This window comes from Rousettus aegyptiacus, unplaced genomic scaffold (assembly GCF_014176215.1).
Source record: "Rousettus aegyptiacus isolate mRouAeg1 unplaced genomic scaffold, mRouAeg1.p scaffold_m13_p_1, whole genome shotgun sequence".
Lineage (NCBI taxonomy): Eukaryota > Metazoa > Chordata > Mammalia > Chiroptera > Pteropodidae > Rousettus > Rousettus aegyptiacus.
In genome coordinates, this window is record NW_023416284.1 from 98,723,189 (window position 1) to 98,742,015 (window position 18,827).

The 18,827-nt window shown below is 37.5% G+C and overlaps 2 protein-coding genes and 1 pseudogene across 11 annotated transcripts in view; 1 reads left to right on the forward strand and 2 right to left on the reverse strand.

The window, feature by feature from the left end:
• Window positions 1-18,827, reverse strand: part of USP49 (ubiquitin specific peptidase 49) — a 79,588-nt gene that overhangs the window by 32,325 nt on the left and 28,436 nt on the right. For 8 of the 9 annotated variants that reach the window (XM_016128520.2, XM_036217933.1, XM_036217929.1 and 5 more), the window contains one exon: window positions 18,709-18,783. The exons of the other annotated variant lie outside the window; for it this stretch is intronic. The gene's annotated coding sequence lies outside the window, so the exon portion shown is untranslated. The remainder of the gene's footprint in view (window positions 1-18,708; window positions 18,784-18,827) is intronic. 9 annotated transcript variants of the gene reach the window in all.
• The window catches only part of MED20 (mediator complex subunit 20), a 62,607-nt gene that overhangs the window by 8,174 nt on the left and 35,606 nt on the right, over window positions 1-18,827 (reverse strand). For both annotated transcript variants that reach the window (XR_001594901.2, XR_004950037.1), the window contains one exon: window positions 18,709-18,783. The gene's annotated coding sequence lies outside the window, so the exon portion shown is untranslated. The remainder of the gene's footprint in view (window positions 1-18,708; window positions 18,784-18,827) is intronic.
• Window positions 2,408-2,526, forward strand: LOC118605161 (annotated as a pseudogene).

Sequence of the window (18,827 nt, forward strand, 5' to 3'; positions counted from 1 at the left end):
CCTCTGCCTATTGTGTACCCAAATCAAGCAGCCACTAATTATCTTAAAATTTTTCTTTCACAGTGGAAAATAAATTTCCACCCAACCTTATGCAAAAACCCCTTTCGAATAATAACTGCTCCAGAAATGTCTACGGCGCCTCACTATCCTCTGATTAGCATTTAAGACTTTTTACTATCTAGTCCCTATGGAAACTCTCCAACTATTTCTGAGTATTTCATAGGTTCCCTCCAATGTAGCCAAACTATTCATTGTCTTGCTTCCCAAACACACTAAACACACTGTTGCCCCCTCACCTTTGCTAATACTGTCCTCCTCTAGAAAGGGCCTCTATATTCCCTTCTGCTCATTCATTTGCTCAGTAAATAATTGGAATAACTATTAGGTATTCCGTTGGCCCTGGAAATATAGTGAAAAAATGCAGTCCCTGCCTTCAAGGAGAGTATAATCTACACAGTCTTATTCTTTTTAAGTTCAAAGCTTATCTACCTATGAAGTTCTACTCTGAGCACCTATTGCATTTATAGGTTGGACATTTACTACAACCTACAAAATACTGGTACTTTTATGAATCTCGCCTTCTTGGCTTGAAGGCAGGTTACTTCAAGGAAGCTCCAATTTTTCCATATTTCCAATGCCAAGAAAAATGCTTTAAAAATAAAGTGCTTTAAAAATAAAAAGTATTAGAAGGAGTGAAGTCAGCAGGATGGCAGACTAGGAAGCTATAGGCTGTTCCTCATCAGAGACACTAAACAACAGTAAGTTGAAAAAAATACCTCTATGAGAACTCGGAGATCAGGTGAGGAACTATAGCACAGCACCTAGGTCATTATAAATCCAAGAGATCCCAAGAAAAGAAGTAAAGAACTTCATGGTATTTGTGTGCCCATCATGTCCTTCCACCTATATCAACTAGCACAGAGAAACGAGGAGGAAACCCCCTGAAACCAGGGCTCCTCCCTCTGGACAGAAGCAAATGGGACAATGCACCCAGCGTTTTGGTTTGCCTGCGGGCTCCCTGAGGGATGGGTTTCTGTCTCACCTGACTCAGAGCACTGACCAGACTGATGCCAGTTTGGAAGCCACTGAAAACAGAGACAAGCAGCATGTTAGAGGTGCTATTTCGCAGAACAGGCATCAGGAGGAGCAAAAAATCAGAAATGGATTGAGAGGTCCAAGAACCTTCAACCAGGCTGGCTAACTTGTGAAGGTCTTTCCCTGCATGAATCTAGTACACAAAGACTAGGGCAGATTGTTGTTTTATCAAATGGCAAAATCTCAGTAAAAAAATCACGAAGTACACAAAGAAACAAGAAAACATTGCTCAACAAAAGAATAAACTAAACTTCAGAAACAGACTCCAAACTATGAGCTACCTGACGAAGAGCTTAAAATAACTATCATAGGAGAGGGAAAAATGGTGTAGATGTTAGAGGCTTTGTTCATCCCTCTGGCAACCAAATCAAAGTTGTGACAGAAACGTGGAGCAACCAGTAAGGAAAGCTGCCTGAGATCTAGATCAACAGAGCACTACAACTAGGGAGAGAAATAAGAAATCACTCCTCAAAGGTAGAAGGTTGGAGGGGGTGAAGACACAAGGCTGCCCAGTCCCAAGCGGCTGAGTGGGACAGAAGCTATGGCCGTGGCAGCTGGCAGCTGCAGATGCCTCTTAAAGGGGCCATGTCTGGGAGTGGACTTTTGTGGTGACCGATCTGTTCGCTCTGAGCACCAGCACTGGGTCGGCTGCTCAGGGGGAACCAGGGACTTACAGGGGGACACTGGGCTGTCCGGGAGAGGGCTGGAGGTAAGGCCCTCTCCCGGGAAGAAGTGCTGGTGGTATCCACTGTTCCAGTTGTGCGCTCCCTACTCCCAGTGGGCAGACTCAGTGCCACCATAGCTGAGATAACAGAGGCCGCTCTGCCCAGAGATTTCCCTGAATCTCTGCCTCCCCCAACTGGAAGCCCCACCCAAGCCACATCCAATTGTGTCCTTTACGAGTCAGGTGCTCCTTGCTGAGCCAACCCCAAGATTCACACTGGTGGCAGCTGACCTCGGTTTCTGGTGTGGCCTCTTGAGGCAACTATAAGCACAGCATCTGTGGATTGCTTGCTGAATCTTAACAGATGGTCCTGGAGGGGCACAGGCTTGGGTTAAATTTGGCTTGCAGCTGAACTCCTCAAAAGACTGTGTCAGCGGACACCTACCACACAAAGCCACACTAATAAGACTAGGAGACTTAGGAGCTTTGCTTAGCACATAGAAACAGAAGACATAGAAAGGCAGCCAAAATAGGAAGACGAAGAAGCAGAAACCATATGAGAGAACAGAAGAGAGATCCAGGAATAACAGAGTCAAGCAATAGAACAGATGCAGAGTTGAAAACACTTGTTATAAAGATGTTCAAGAGGTCTATGGCCATGCTACCCTAAACAAACCCAATCTCGTCTGATCTCCGAAGCTAGGCAGGGTCGAGCCTGGTTAGTACTTGGATGGGAGACCACCTAGGAAGACCAGGTGCTGTAGGCGTAAAAAAAATAAAAAATAAGGGATTGTAAGCTGACAAGGTCCTTGTAATCTGTGAGGTCAACCAAGGGTTGCCTCGCCTAAAAAATAAAAAAATAAATAATAAAATAAAGATGCTCAAGGAATTTGGGGGAAGTGTAGATGAATTCGGTGAGAACTCTAACAAAAAGATAAAAAAAACATAAAAATGGAAACGGAAATTATAAAAGGGAACCAGTCAGAAATGAACAACACATTATCTGCGATGAAGAGTATATTAAAGGGAATCAACAGGTGGATGAAGAGGATTGAACCGCCAATAGAGAGGAAGGCAAGAAAAAAAAAATCAAGACTATAATAATAACTTAAGGAGCCTATGGAACACTATCAAATGTAAAAATAGACATGTCATAGGGATACCTGAATGAAAATAAGAAGTTGGAGAGCTATTTGAAGAAATAATGATGGAAAACTTCCCAAATCTGGTGAAGGAAATAGACATAAACCCCATAAAGCTTAGAGACTCCCAAAAAAGATGAACCCAAAGAGGCCCATATCAAGACACATTATAATTAAAATGCCAAAGGTCAAATGCAAAGAGAGAATCTTAAAAGCAACAAGAGAAAAGCAGATAGTTATCTATGAGGGAACACCCATAAGACTGGCAGCTGATTTCTCAAAAAAAAAACAAAAAAAAAACAAAAAAACTATGCAGGACAGAAGGGCTTGGTACAAAATATTCAAAGTGATGATAACCTAGGATCTACAACCAAAAATATTTTGTCCAGCAAAGCTATCAGAGTCAAAGGACAGATTAAGAGCTTCCCAGACAAAAATAAGCTAATGTAATTAATCAACACCGAGCCAGTATTCCAAGAAATGTTGGAGGGACTTCTTTAAGAAAAAACATGTATCAAAAACAGGAATAAAGAATAGTAATAACTACATTCCTATCAAAAAGTACCTCAAATGGAAAAGAATTAAGTGCTCCAACCAAAAGATAGAGTGGCTAAACAGATAAGAAAATAAGACCCCTACATATACTGCCTACGAGATTCACTTCAGATTAAAAGACACACACAGACTAAAAGGAAGGGGATAGAAAAAGATATTGCCTTGAAGGACCTAGAAGGTATTGCACTGAATGAAATAAGTCAGATAGAGAAAGACAAATATCACATAGTCTCACATATATGCGGAATCTAAAGGACAAAAGAATAACAACGATAATAAAAATGGAAATAAACTCATACAGAGAATATTTTGAGGGCTACTAGATGGAAGAGGGATTGGGGGGGATGGCGTAGAAGGGCAGAAGATTAAGAAGTACAAATGGATAGTTACAAAATAGACATGGAGAAATAAAGTGTAGCATAAGCAAAATGGTTAACAATGTTGTAATAAATATGTAAGGGGGGAAAGGGGTACTAGATTTAGTGGGGTGATCACTTTATAAGTTATATAGATCTCTAATTACTATGTTGTACAACTGAACCTAATATATTATTGTATGCCAACTATAACTGAAAAACTCATTGAATTGTACAATGTAAATACGTGCAACTAATTGTCTATTATATTTCAATAAAGTCAGAAAAAAGAAAAAAATAACCATCATAAAGATGTTTGATGGGCTAAAAGAGAATACATATAAACATCTAAACAAAATCAGGAAAACACTGCATGAATAAATGAGAATATCAACTAGGAGACAGAAACTATAAAAAAATTCTAGAGCTGAAAACTACAGTTAACTAAAATGAAAAAAAAAATAATTAGAGTGGTTTAATAGTAAATGTGATAATGCAGAAGAAAGAATCAGTGAACTTTAAGACAGGACGTTTGCAATTCGGCCAAGGGAGGTGGGAGTAGGGTGGAGGTGGCGGGGGGCGGGGGAGGAAGAGAGCCTAAGTGACTTATAGGACACTATTAAGAGGGCCAATATACACATTACTGGAATCTCAGAAAGAAAAAAGAGAAAGGGGCAGAGAGCTTATTTGAGGAAATAATGGCTGAAAACTTTCCAAATCTGAGTAAAGAACTAGACAAACCAATAAAACTCAAAAGATTCTAACTAAGATAAATCCAAAAAGAACCACAGCAAAACACATTATAAACAAACTCTAAAATCAAAGATGGAGTCTTGAGAGCAACAAGAGAAAAGCCATCTGTCACATACAAGTGACCTTCCATATTATCATCAGTGATTTCTCAGCAGAAAATCTGTAGGCTAGGAGAGCATGGGACAGTATATTCAAAGTGCTGAAAGAAAAAAATGTCAACCAAGAATAGTGTATCTGGCAAAACTATTCTTCAAAAATGAAGGTGAAATTAAGAGTTTACGACGACTAAAACTGCTCTACAAGAAATTCTAAAGGAATTCCTTCAAGTTGAAAGAAAAGGACAGTAGATAACAACACAAAGCCATATGAAAATAGGAGGTTCTCCAGTAAAAGTAAAAACACGAATATAGTAAACTGTACTATTGTAATTGTGGTGCATTGAATTTAAATGACAAAAACTTTTTTAAAACCTTTATAAATCTGTGAATAGGTATACAGTATATAAAGATATAATTTGTGACATCAATAACAAAGTGTGGAGAGATGTAAGGAAGTAGTAGTTTTTGTATGCAACTGAAGTTATCAGGCCAAGATATAGAAGCAACTTAGTTGTCCATCAACAGATGAATGTATAAAGAAGATGTGGCATATAACATACACACATGCACTCACGCACAACTGGAATATTCTTCAGCAACAAAAATGAATGAAATCTTGCCATTTGTGACAACATGGGTGGACCTAGAGAGTATAATGCTAAGTGAAATAAGTCAGAGAAAGACAAATACCATATAATTTCACTTATATGTGGAATCTAAAAGAACAAAATAAATGAATAAACAAAACGGAAACAGACCCATAGATACAGAGAACAAGCTGGGGACTGCCAAAGGGGATGGGAGTGAGAGAACAGGTGAAAAGAAAAACAAACAAACAAACAAACAAATAAAAGCTGACCCAAGTCACTGAGCTCCTGTGAGCTAGTTTTTTTTTTTTTTTTTTTTTTTTTTTTTGAAAGAGTAAGGCATGTGGGGCTAGATGGCCTCCAGAGGCTCTTGTAAGACTGTGTGATCACAAAAATGAGACAGCAGTTAACTTTGTACAGGAGAATGGGGTATGGGGTAAGGGAAGAGAATATTGTCATTGATTAACATTCTGGTGGTGAATTCGCATGTGGTTATTAGATTTTTGTATTTCACAAATTAACATATGTACTACATATAATGTTACACATACATTTAAAAAGATAAAAAGATTGAAAAATAATAAAATTGAAAGACAATTAAAAAGAAAAGGCTGGTATGATCAGATTCTGAGAGGCCCAGGGTTCCCAGCTTTGATACTTGATTTTGCTTCCTGATTTTACAGACAGGGAAACTAAGGCTCATACAATCAACGGGATTTACCTAAAGGGAAGTAAAAGCAGAAATAAATGAATAGGACTACATTAAACTAAAATGCTTCTGCACAGCAAAAGAAACCATCAACAACAACAGAAGACAACCAACTAAATGGAAGAAGGTATTTGTAAACAATACCTCTGATAAGGGGCTAATATCCAAAGTACATAAAGAACTCACATAACTCAACAACAAAAAACTATTAAAAATGGCAGAGAACCTGAACAGACACTTTTCCCAAGAAGACATACAAATGGCCAACAGATACATGAAAAGTTATACAAAACTTCACTAGCTATAAGATAAATGCAAATCAAAACCACAATGAGGTACCACCTCACACCGATTAGAATGGCTATTAACAATAAGACAAGAAATAACAAGTGTTAGAAAGGATGTAGAGAAAAAGGAACCCCGATACATTGCTGGTAGGAATGTAAACTGTTACAGCCTCTATGGAAGACAGCATGGAGGTTCCTCAAAAAAATAACCATATGACCTAGCAATTCTTCTAGGCATCTACCTGAAAATTTTGAAAACGCTTATTTGTAAAGATACATGTACCCCTGTGTTCACTGCAGCATTATTCATGGTACCCAAGACATGGAAATAACCTATGTGTCCTTGGATGGATAAATGAATAATGAAGATGTGGTACATTTATAGAGTGGTACACTACTCAGACATAAGAAAAGATAAAATACTGCCATTTGCGACAACATGGAATGATCTTGAGAGTATCATGCTAGTTGAATAAGTCAGATGAAAAGGACAAGAACCATATAATTTCATTCATATGTGAGATATAAAACAGAAAGCAACAAATGAATAAAATAAATTCACAGACACAGACAACAGTATGAAGGTTACCAGAGGAGATGGGGGTAGGGGGAGGATGAAGGTGAAGGGGGTGAAATATATGGTCAAAGACTAGACTTTGGAGGTGAGCACACAATGCAACATACAGATGATGTATTACAGAATTATACACTTAAAACTTATATATAATGTTATTAACCAATGTTACCACCATAAATTTAATTTTAAAAAATTGCCTAGTGAGTTAGAATTAGAAAAGAAACCCAGATTTCCTGACTCCCAGCCCAGTGCTTTCCACATCACCTTCCTAAAAAAGCTAACTAATAAGCAAACAAACAAACAAACAAATAAACACCGCAGTTCTCTAGGGAAGGGATTCTCCTGGTAACTGCCGGCAACTTTTATACTACGCTTTCTTTTGAGTAGTACTTTAATATTTTTATTATTTCACTTTCTGCTTCCCAAAACTCTGTAAAATAGTTGTGGTAGATGCTTTTAGCGTGTCATTTATAAATAAACTGAGAGGCAATAGAGTATAGTGGAATTCTAGCTCTGTCTTTATTAGATAAATATGACTTTTGGCAATAATCTCTCTAGGCTTCAGTTTCCTCATCTGTAATATGGGAACAATAACAGTTTCTAGCTTACAGGGGGTTGTGAGGATTACATGAATTAACATAAATAAAATGTTTATGGCAATGCCTGGCACAAAGTTAGAGCTCAAGAAATGGTAATCATTACATAGGGTGATCTTGTCATGGAGCTGACACTGTTAACAAAGTTAAGACTATGATTAGCTTGCTCTCTGCTAAGATCTTTCCACTTGACCCACAAAATTCCCCTTCCCATTGGTAAAATATTATAAAGGTAATATACAGGTATTTTGAGACAAATTATTACTCTGGGCTCTTAGTAGTCACCTCCTTCAAGTAAATCTGACTGTTTAGTCCCTCACAATCCGATTTAGTCATTTTAATGCTGTAAACTTGTTTTACGATTTGAAACTACCTTCTTAGACTCCCTGCACAACTCAAAACTTGACACACTTGAGACTTTAAGCATTTATAATATTAATAAGCTCCTAAGCTCCATCACTTTCAGTAGGTTCTTTCTCAAGTTTGCTTTCTGAAATTCTCTGCTTTTCATTCCTAAGTAGCCACTGCTGTGTGATGAGCTAAACAGAGATAACTTGAGCAGAAAAGAAAAAAAAACAAAAACACTTTGATGACACACTAAAGCAAAACTTCAGATGATATGGCATTACTGGAGACTTAGAGAAATCACAGTGTCAGATAAACCTAGGGAGCATTGATGAGCACCTGGAATATTTCTTTCTGAAGAAAGGATGGCAGGGGCGAACTGTGCCAAATTTAGTACATGGAATCTGCAGCTACAAATCACGGACCAGTGTGTGTGGGCAACTGGTGTGGACCCGCTGGCTAGACAGCAATCACTGGTCAGTGGCTATCATCTTCAGCTACAAAGCCTAAGGTGTGCCTCTCTATATCTGCATCCTCAACCTGTTACTTATCTCAATGCTAAAGTGCCAGCTGGCCTCGAGGCATATTACCCATCTGCCCGAAAAGTAATAATAGAAAAGAATCACATAGAAACACAAAACACACAAAGGGCTTAATAAAATTTGTATTGAGCCATATGATAGATTATCTCCTTTCAACCCTCTTTGCATCTTACTATAAAAAAGTCCCTTAAAATCTGAGAATTCAGATTTTAGACTGGCCACTGGGTAGCCTGGGCTTGCAAGTCAAACTGAAGGGAAAGGCATAATCCTTGTGCAGGGGATTACCTCAGTGTTGACATCTATTGGTTGTCTTTTTCACATTCATTGAGATTTTCCTTTTTTTTTTTTTTTTATTTGTTTGTTTTTTTGTAGGCTAAATGATTTTGTATTATATCCTGGCATTTTGAGTATTATGATACTCTGAACCTTGTGTAAATTCTATGGAAAATGTTGATTTTTGTTGTTGTTGTTATTTGTTTTAGCAGGCAATCAACCTGGTTGGATTCAAAGTTCCAAACAACCTCTGTGGGGTATGATTTAAATATCAGTTCTACATTCAAAGCCTTCGCAGAGCTTTTGGGTCTGTCTGGCAAGAGCGCTACCCAGTGGCCAGTCTAGGACCTGAACAGAGATTTCTCACAGTTCAATTCTCAGGAGTTTTTGGATGTGCTATTTAGGACCAGGTCCACACATGTGCTGTTTAGGGGTAAGTCTGTAGTTCAAAAACTCAGTGGGGTTGTTTCCCCACGCTCCTCCCTCTCCATCGTCTCCCCGGTACTCTTCAGTTCCCTGGAGCTCCACTCTGTCTTCCAGCCAGAAAGCTGGGGCTTTTGTTGTTCCATTCTACCACATAGTTTGGGGATTAGGCAGCAGGTAAATAGAAAAAAAGAAAGTGATGGAGATTTGCCTCACCTTTTTAGGACTACAGCTTCTCCAACTGGAGAGGAAGGGTCCCTGCCACTAGAGTTTTAGGCATCTGTGGCCCTGCAGCTGTTACTCTTAGTACCAATACTACAAGAAATGAGACAATGGAGAGAAGAATTTTAAAGAGGGGAGCTTCTACCACTTCTTCTCTGGGTGGTAGATTTATCCTTTCCATTCAAGTCAGAACTAGGTTTACCTTGGACCTCTCTCATTCCATGCCTGTTACCCATTTCTAAGTTTGGGCTGCATTGCGTGCTCAGGCCAGGGGAAGAAGAAATAAAAAGGGAAACTCCCAGCTGGATGGCAGCACTTCAAATCCTGGTCTTCTCTAATCTACCTGCTACTACTGACTTTTCGGAGTCTTTAAATTGCAGTTTTATGTGTTCTATCCAGATTTTTAGCTGCATTAGTGGGAGACTGGGCAGAGTGTGCTTACTCTCTCTTATCTGGAAGTGGACCTCTCCAGAGGCAAATATTTTTAATTTAGCTTTATTATTTTATTATTTTAATGTGTTTTATAAAATAACAGAAAATTCCCAACTCTGTGGATATTTTTTAGGATGAGGATCAAGTAGGCTTTAAGTTAAAAAAAAAAAAGTAATTTGCTTTGCAGAAAAATATTAGTAAACTCTATAGAAGTTACTGGAATGTGGCAAAAATCAACAGTGATGTACAAATGTTAGAAGTTTGCGAATGCTCTTCTATAGGATAGAAGCCGCTTTATTTTTAAAGCTACTTCTATGTAGTTTTATTTTTATAATAGCATTATTAATTTTAACTACAAATTAATATAAACTACATATGAACCTGCTTATCCTATTTGCTTGTACTCGTTTCCTCTGGCTAGTATAGCCTACAGAATACTGAGAAAGAAGGACAGTAGGTAGAAAGAAGTTTTACACACAGATTAGGAAATAAATGAAAAAGCCCTGGATTCAGAAGTTATCCTCTTCTTTTAGAAGTTCACCTAACTTAGGCTAGAGCTTAAGTAACATTTCCTTGGTATTCTCATACCAAGTTCTCATACCAGTTAGGCACGCCTAACTGTAATCCTTGGTTTCCTCTGTCCACTTATTAGACTTTGAAGTCCTTGAGACCTGGAACAATGACATGGCGTTGTCATTTTTGTAGCCCAGACATCAGGCAGCAATGCATGTATATCAATAGTAAGTAAGGAGTCAATGGATGGATACATTTCCTAAAATCATGCTTAGTATAGACACAAAATTATAATGACTTATCTCTCTGTAGAAGTATCTGCTATACTATTCAAGTAGGTTAATGTCATCTATGCAGTTATCAGACATCTTAAAGACTGTGAATAAAGACAAAATATAAGTGTGTGTGTGTGTGTGTACGTGCACGTGCATGTGCAGAATATGGTAGCATGTGCTGGGGGTGGTTTTCAGAATCCTAAGGGCTCCATCTATATCTAGCTTGTTGCCCATCATCACTCAGGCATTCTCTGAGCTGCTGAACAGTCAAGTCTGTCCCTAACTGGAGATCTGCCAAAACTGGAAGAAAATCCATTCTATGGTGAGAGACTTCTCCTCCTTCATACTGGGTGTAATCAATATTACCTCTTCTCCAATGTTGTAATAAAAAATGAAATTCACAAATATAGTGGATAATTTGGTGATGGACAGAGGGGAGGGAGGTTGGGAGGCTGGGAAAATGGGGTGAAAGGTTAAAGAAGTACAAATTAGTAGTTGATAATTGGGCACGGGGAGCATGGCAGAGGGAATGCAGTTAGCATTAATATGATGGCTAAGTGGAGGGGCAGGGGAGGGAGGGAGCAACTGGGGAGATCATTTTATGAACATTATAGATGTCTAACCAATGTACTGTACACCTGAAACTAATTTAAATAAATAAATTTATTTAAAAAATGAAATAAGAGATTTGCATGATAATAGGTATTTAAACTTTTCTGCTCCAGCGGCTTTAGTCTCTTAAAGTAAAATGTTCATATTATGAGATTGATGTGTTGTGTTACCTATCTCAGTGATTAAGACTCCTTCCTCTTCACAACCTCCCATATCCAGTTGATCCCGAAATCTAAAATTTAAAGACTGTATTATATTGATTCTTCCTTATGAATCTTGACACTACTTCTCTCCATTATATCCATATATATTATATATGGCCTTACTGTTCACACTTTACAGTGAACAATAAGGCCATATATAATATAACCTCACCTCCCATTATTCTCCCCTTCAAGTACTTCTTTTCAGCCACTGACCTCTCCTCACTGTTCTTCCAACACACAGGTATTCTCTGATCTCAGGACCTGGGTGTGTGTTTTCTCTGTCTCAGATTGCTCTCCGCCCACCCACCCCCTGCCCCCCAGACAGTCAGTCACAAGGCTTGCTTCCTCATTTAATTCAGATACATACTCAAATCAAGCTTCTCACGCTTCTCAGAGAAGCCTTTGCTGGTCAGTCTATATAAAACCATTCCCCACTTAACACTTCCTATCTTCAATTCATTTTCTGATGTATTTTCCTCCCTAGCAATTACCACTATCTAGATGCAGTATATATTTACTTTTATTGTCTTTCTCCCCACTAGACTATAAGCTCCATGAAGGCAGGGAGTTCTGTGTATTTTAGTCACTGTAGATGCCTGGAACAGCATCTACTAAAAAATAGGTGCTCGGTAATTATTTTCTGAAAGAATGAACAAAGCTACTTTCATCTTCATTGTCTTTAATCTAATTTAGACCACCATCAGTTCTAGCCCACATTTCTGTAACTATCTTTTAAGAGGTTTTCCTGCATTCAGCCTAAATCCCAAATATATCATTTTTACTACTTTGGGGTTAAAGCCCAAACTCATGGTTTATCAAGTGTTTTGTGGTCTGATTCTACATATCTCTCTATAGCCCACCCCTCTTTCCTCTTACCACATATGCTCCAGTTGTTCTAAATTATTTTTAGTGCACCTAAGGAACTGCTCTCTCTCACTTCCAGGCCTTTCCACAAGCTGCCGCCTTCCTTAGAACATTTTCATCATTATCGTGGCCACCCACTCCTTCCTTAGCCTGACTCTACTTATCCTTTATATCTTAGGATAGCATTCCTTCACTCAGGATACCTGCTCCCCAAGACTGGGATAGGTGTACCTTCTATGCGCTCTGAGAGCATACATATATACCTTCCCTTACTCAGTATCTGCCATGTTGCACTGTAATTGCCTGTCTGATTGACCCTGTCACAACTATAACCAGCCTGAGGCAGGCATGGTGCCAAGAACATAGCAGGTACTAAATAAACTTTATTGAATGAAACATGGCATGAATGAACAAATAATTTTCTACTTTAGTGTTCTCATTGGCAAATTATTAATAGTTATATCTAAGATTCCTTTTATATATCCTCAAAAGGGAGAAAATATATTGATGAAAACTAAAAAAGCAAAAGTAATTTTTTAATTAGGGTATGAAAAACAAGATGATCTACCTGATCAAATAGAGGACTCTAAACCATGATGAAAGGGTCCAGAGATAAATCAGCACACCAATGGAAATAGATGCAGACAATATAAAAGGTTAGAAAATGTTTAAAATAATCTGTACCTAAATGTTGTATACCCTAGAATGAATTCCTAATATATTAACCAAAGCCACTAGCTAATAGTTCCATTTATGGAAGACTCATGAATCAGCAGACCTAGGCAATGATCACCAATGGCTACTACCATCATACACACACAAAGAAGACAACTGGACATTACTCACTGATAAAAGTATACACAAACACTTAGTATTTCTTCAAAAATAAAAAATAAAAATAGAACCCAAACTTAATTAGTCTCTAGATGTGACTACACATTTATAGATAACATAGTAAAGAACATAATAAATGTTAACAAGCACCATTGGGATACAGTCCCCAATATTCAAACTAAAAGAAACTCTAGGACACATGACACAGTTTCTTTAACAAGGTTGCAAGGAAAGAATAAGAGTGGGAGCAGCCAAGAGAGAGAGATACAATCGAGTATTGCAATGGCTGAACTTTACTTGGATTTCAATTCAAACAAGGAAACTTTTTAAAAAATGAGGTAATTGGGAAAATTTGAACTACGAAATATTTGGTGATATTAAGGAATTACTGTTCACAGTCAAATCAGTTACCAAGGCCTACTAATTTGTGTTTGGAAATGACAGTTCCAGACCCTGGTCAAGGTTCTTTCTTATACTAGCTCATTTAAGAGAATGGATTCAAATGACCTCATAGCCTCCTGAACCTAAGTATCTTCCCCATTATTACTGTTACTCCCTCTTCCTCAAATCTAGGCCCTTAACACTGCACACCTACATTATTACTGCTTTAACGGCTAGGTGATCTTAATGCCTCCTATCTTTCTAGATCTACTATAGATCTTAAATATTATCATTGTATTAAACAAAAACAGCATTTTCATCCTCTACTGCATTCCCCTGTTTAACAGCTCATAATAGCTATCTAATATCCAATAGACAGATGATACAGGTATAGTATAATAGAAAGCATATTTATTTTAGAAACCTATCTCAAATCTGGCATTACCTTTTATTAGGTCTGTGATTGTAAATGTTTCCATATTCATTAAAATGAGGAATAACATCTACAAGCCTCACAGAGCTGATGTGATGATTAAATGAAACGATTTATGTGGTAATGCCTAGCATATATGAGGTGCTCAAAAAATAGTAGGTGAATAACACTAGCGTGAATGAATTTTCTAAACCTCAATGGAATTTGATGGGATTTTTAAATTGAGAAAAGAGCAAGTGTCTAACATAATTCCTGGTATGTTGCATGCACTTGATAATTTATGTTAAAACCTGGGCTTCCAGGAAAACATGGCAGAATGAATATACATTCACCTCCTCTCCTCTCGAACGCCAATAAAATCACAGGGAAGGAGTAAAAAAGGGCATAAATTCATAAGGACAGAAAGAAAGGGAGAAGATGACACGAAAGCAGATGAGAAATATCATTAAAATTTTAGAATCTGGAAAGTAAATTGAGGAATGGAAAATGTAGCAGGCAAGAACATACAAAACTTAAATGCTGCCCACAGCAGGGTGAAATAAACAAGCGAGCTGGTTAGACCTTTAGAACCCGGAAGGGCTTGGGAATGAGAAGTTCCTACACACGTAAGAATGTAGGTATAAAGTGTGAGATTTAAAAAAAGTTAGTTGGATCCCTCACAGCTTCCCCCTCCTCAGCCCTGAGTAGCCAAATAACTATGTCTTTTCCATTCTGGCAGAAGTCTAGGGTTTTATTTGAACCTTAAATGTTCTGGTCTGTAGTATATCAGGCACATCTGAGAATGGAGTGCCTGGCAGGCAGGTAGCAATGCTAAAAGACAACAGCTATTTGGTGCATTCTGATTAAAAAGCTTCTATCACACATTCAATGAAGGAAAGGCTGAAATGCCGCCCAATTTAAAAAAAAGAAAAAAGAGCTTCTATTAAAGTGTATCTTAAAATTAAAATAATCTTTAGATACAATTTTTGGTCATTCACATTTTGAACGTCAGTATCTTTTCCCATTAATATTCTAATGCTATTCCCAATCATCTGCATTTGGAAACGGTTGAAGTTGGTGAGTGATATGACAGACATCTAGTCAGTGAGCAGGAGTCTTGATGACTGCATTAGTTAACCTTCAAGTCATTATTAAGTGACAGAGTCTAATGAGCCAAGTAATCTCTTTCTGTATAAAAGTCTATTAAACAAATTACAGGGTCTTGGGAGCAACTCATCAGGCAAGGAATATCTCATACACGTATGAAAATTTTTCTTCAAATAATAGAAAGCAATTAGAGTAATATCACTTGGCATTTAATTTTTTTAGGTTAAATTTCTTGACAAATAATGCACTAACTTTGAAAACAAAACAAGATTAAAACAACCACGAAAATGGTAACTGGACAGGCCCACTTTTATTGCTATATTGGGGTACCATGTAAGATGTGAAAAACCCCAAACCATTTGGCACCTTTTTAAAAAATAATCAAAAATCACAAAATGTCAAGCAGTTTTCACTCTATACCCTCAATACTCTGCCACTGAGAAACATCAGTTGGTGTTCAAGATCCACAGTGGCCGCCATTAACTCTGATTCCCCCCTGAAGAGGGAGCTGTGATTAGAACAAAGGACTCCAGATTGGAATGGAAGCTCCATGAGGATAGAGGTATTTTTGCTTTTATTTTGTTTGCTGACTTATTTCCAGCCCTCAAAATAGGACTGGAACATAGCAGATGCCCAATTAACACCGAAAAACATAAGGCTGTCCCAAAAGGTTCTTTTGGTCCTATTCAAGTTGGGAGCAACCAACGCAAAGAACAATTAGCAAGGTTGGTCAGTATTCCTACTTAACATCAAATCCTCCTTTCTCCTTAAGCCCAGATATCCACAGCTCCCTATAATCTGAAACATACCCTCTAGACAATTATGAAAAAGGAACAGAATTTTCACTTCCCTAGATTGGGAGACACGGCCTCAATCTATCAGGATGTCACTCGAATCCACGCAGAGGTATTAAGTGGTAGGCACTGCCTGTGACCACTCACAGTCACCCAATCATGAGAGAGGGCATCAAGGCATTCTGACCCATACTGGGGTCACTAGGATGTTCTAATGTAGAACAAACCCGGTGCTTCTCACTGCAAATCTAGTGAGATGAGGGGTCTTATTTTACATTTTTTGTAAATCTTTTTAATGTCTGGGTTAAGGAAGACAGTTGGATTCTGCCATCTTATCTCTGCATTTAGTTAGTTGGTTCCATATCATGTAGCCTTTGGAAAGCTTCCCTGCATACTTGTAAGCAAGTAATGTTAGTAGTGTTATGAAAATCGTTTTAACTCCTGAAAGAGTCTCAAGGGTCCCTGGACCACCCTTTAAGACACTATTGTAAAAGATATGTACATTAAGAGCCATAACTTTGATGAACATTCAGAAAGGATTCTCCAACAAGGGAGAGTTAAAAAAGATAGAGAGAGGAAAACATTATGGACTATGTGTAGCCACGCTTCACGGGAAAGTCAAAACATTTTATCAGTGTATTTGTTGTTACTTTAAATGTCGCTTATTCTTTGTACTTTACCATATTTCAACAGGAATGAATTGCTATTTGAAGAAAAGCAAAGTCAATGTTTTTCTCTGACAAGACAGACCCCAGAACAAAAACCTCATACTATACGTACTTTCCAGTTATATAAATGTCGACTGTTAATGCACATTTACTTTTTAGACCATCACTTATAAGTGACATTCTAATTATAAGACCCATAACTCATCTTTCTCCTGCCTTTTCTTCTCTTGCACAACTTTTTGCTGACTGTCATTCAAATATTACTTAACAGGACAAAAGGACAATTTCCAATGACCAATCAGTTCCAAACTGCTGCACAGTTCAATCTTTCTGTCTGGACGTTTCTCAAAATAGCAGCTAAATGGTAATCTACAAATCAACTTGTTCTAATCCTTTCTAAAGATGTATTTGATCCTTAGCTAGGTCCAGGTGACGTTTATCTACTACGAACAATTCATAATGAAGTAAAACAGCTGTATTCATTTAAGTATGGTCAAGAAAAATAATTACTTACAAATAATCATCTCACATCATTATTTTTCCCATACTTAAGAAGATACATGATTTCAAATTTTCCTTTCCACAAACAAGCAAAGCCGGATTAGTTATGGTGACTTTTTCAGGAGATATTTGGCTATACTGTTTTTTTTTAATTCATACCCACCTTAATGAACCTTAAAAGAGTTTACTAACTAGGCCAGGAGGCCCCCAGGTCTGAATCCTTGCAATGTGACTTTGGGCAAATTACTCAATCTGTGCCTTACTTTTCTCTGCTTTTAAAATCAAGATAACAATATCTGCTTCATAAGTGGATGACAGGATTAAATGAGAAAATGAATAAATGAGTAAAGCACTTAACACAGAGTATGACACGTAATAAACACTCAGTAAATGTTAACTTGTTTTTGTTTAAAATAGTCGCAGCAGACAGAATAGTCCCTAATAATCTAAGAGAGCCCCAGAACAAAAAGGAAAAAAAATTAAAAAGATGACTGTTTTAGTGTCCTCATACTATACATGTCTGCACCACCTAAGAAAGTGCTGACCAGCCATGGCAAAGATATCAAAGCCATTTTCAAAACGATTACAATTTTGTAAAACAAGAAAGAAAGAAACTCAAAAGACCTGTCCTTCAAAAATAGACTGAAGGATTTTTAACAGAAAATTTGGCATACCTATCTAGAAATAAGAGAATCGTGTACCCAGTTTTGACAAAGATACTTTTATGGACAGGATGAAACTGCTATAGCCTGAAGATAGCTGTTTATTCATATATACTTGTAAGCACCATATATCCCATAAGATATGCAGTAAGAGCTGAAAGTGTGTAACTCTATTCTCACACATAATCTAGCAGAGCACACTCTGAGAGAAATAAAGCTTGAAGCCAAAAAGACAACTATCATGAAGAAAATTATAAATCCTTGCCACCAGGTTAACCTTATCCAAGAAGGTTTAACTCTTGGAGTATATTATCTGTGTAGGGTTGGTACATAAACATGTTAACTGGGATACATATGAGAATTATAGCTAACATTTACTGAACACTTACTATGTTCCAGGAATTATTTCAAATTTTTTATATGGATTAACTAATTAATTCTCAACATGGTTATGATATAGGCATTTTATTGTTCCCACCTTATACCTAAGGAATTGATACACAGAGTAATTAACCTTCCCAAATATCAAGTTAACAGTGACTAATCAAAAACCGTTTGGCTTTTAAGCCAATGTTTTTAAACACTAGGCCAAGAAGAAGATTGGACATAACATGTATCATACACTTATACACTCCGGGAGAGGGCTAAGATTCAGGTAGAGGGCTTTGGTTATCTATGTTTAAATTATTGACAATGAGAATGTATGGATTTGTGTAATTAAAAAACATTATATCTCATAAATTTAGTCACACTTTTCATTGCACTTCCTGTGAAATTCTATTTGATTACCACCTGACACGCAATCTGCACTTGCCTAATGAATGGGATCCCCATGGTGAGCCTAATAGCAGCTGGCAGTATTTGGAAAGCAAGAAGAAGTGGTGGTTAATTCTGACAGGTCACGACAGACACGTTTTCTATCCAACCACCAGTAACCTTCAAGACCTACCCTAGGCTTGTTTTAGTATGGTTGCTGGCCTCCAGGTCCCATCTTTATCTTCAAATATGGCTGTGTACCTCTTCTTAGCTTTAATTTACAGTACTAAAAAATTCACAACAGTGAGAAGGAAGGTGGTGAAAGTTCAAAATAAAGATAAGACAAAGATAGAGACTGATCACTCTCACCCTAACAGTATGTCAACCTAGGCTACCTATTAGGCCATATATAATGCTATTACAAATAGTTTTCATTAATAACTTTTTATTATAGCTTTATTTCTTACCCATTAAACAAGTTTTTTTCCATCTTCTTCCATATTATTCCACAATCATTGATTAGGTTTTCTCTTTTCTGTTACCTATGGGGGAAAACAATCTGTAAGGTTGAGCTAATACATGGTGA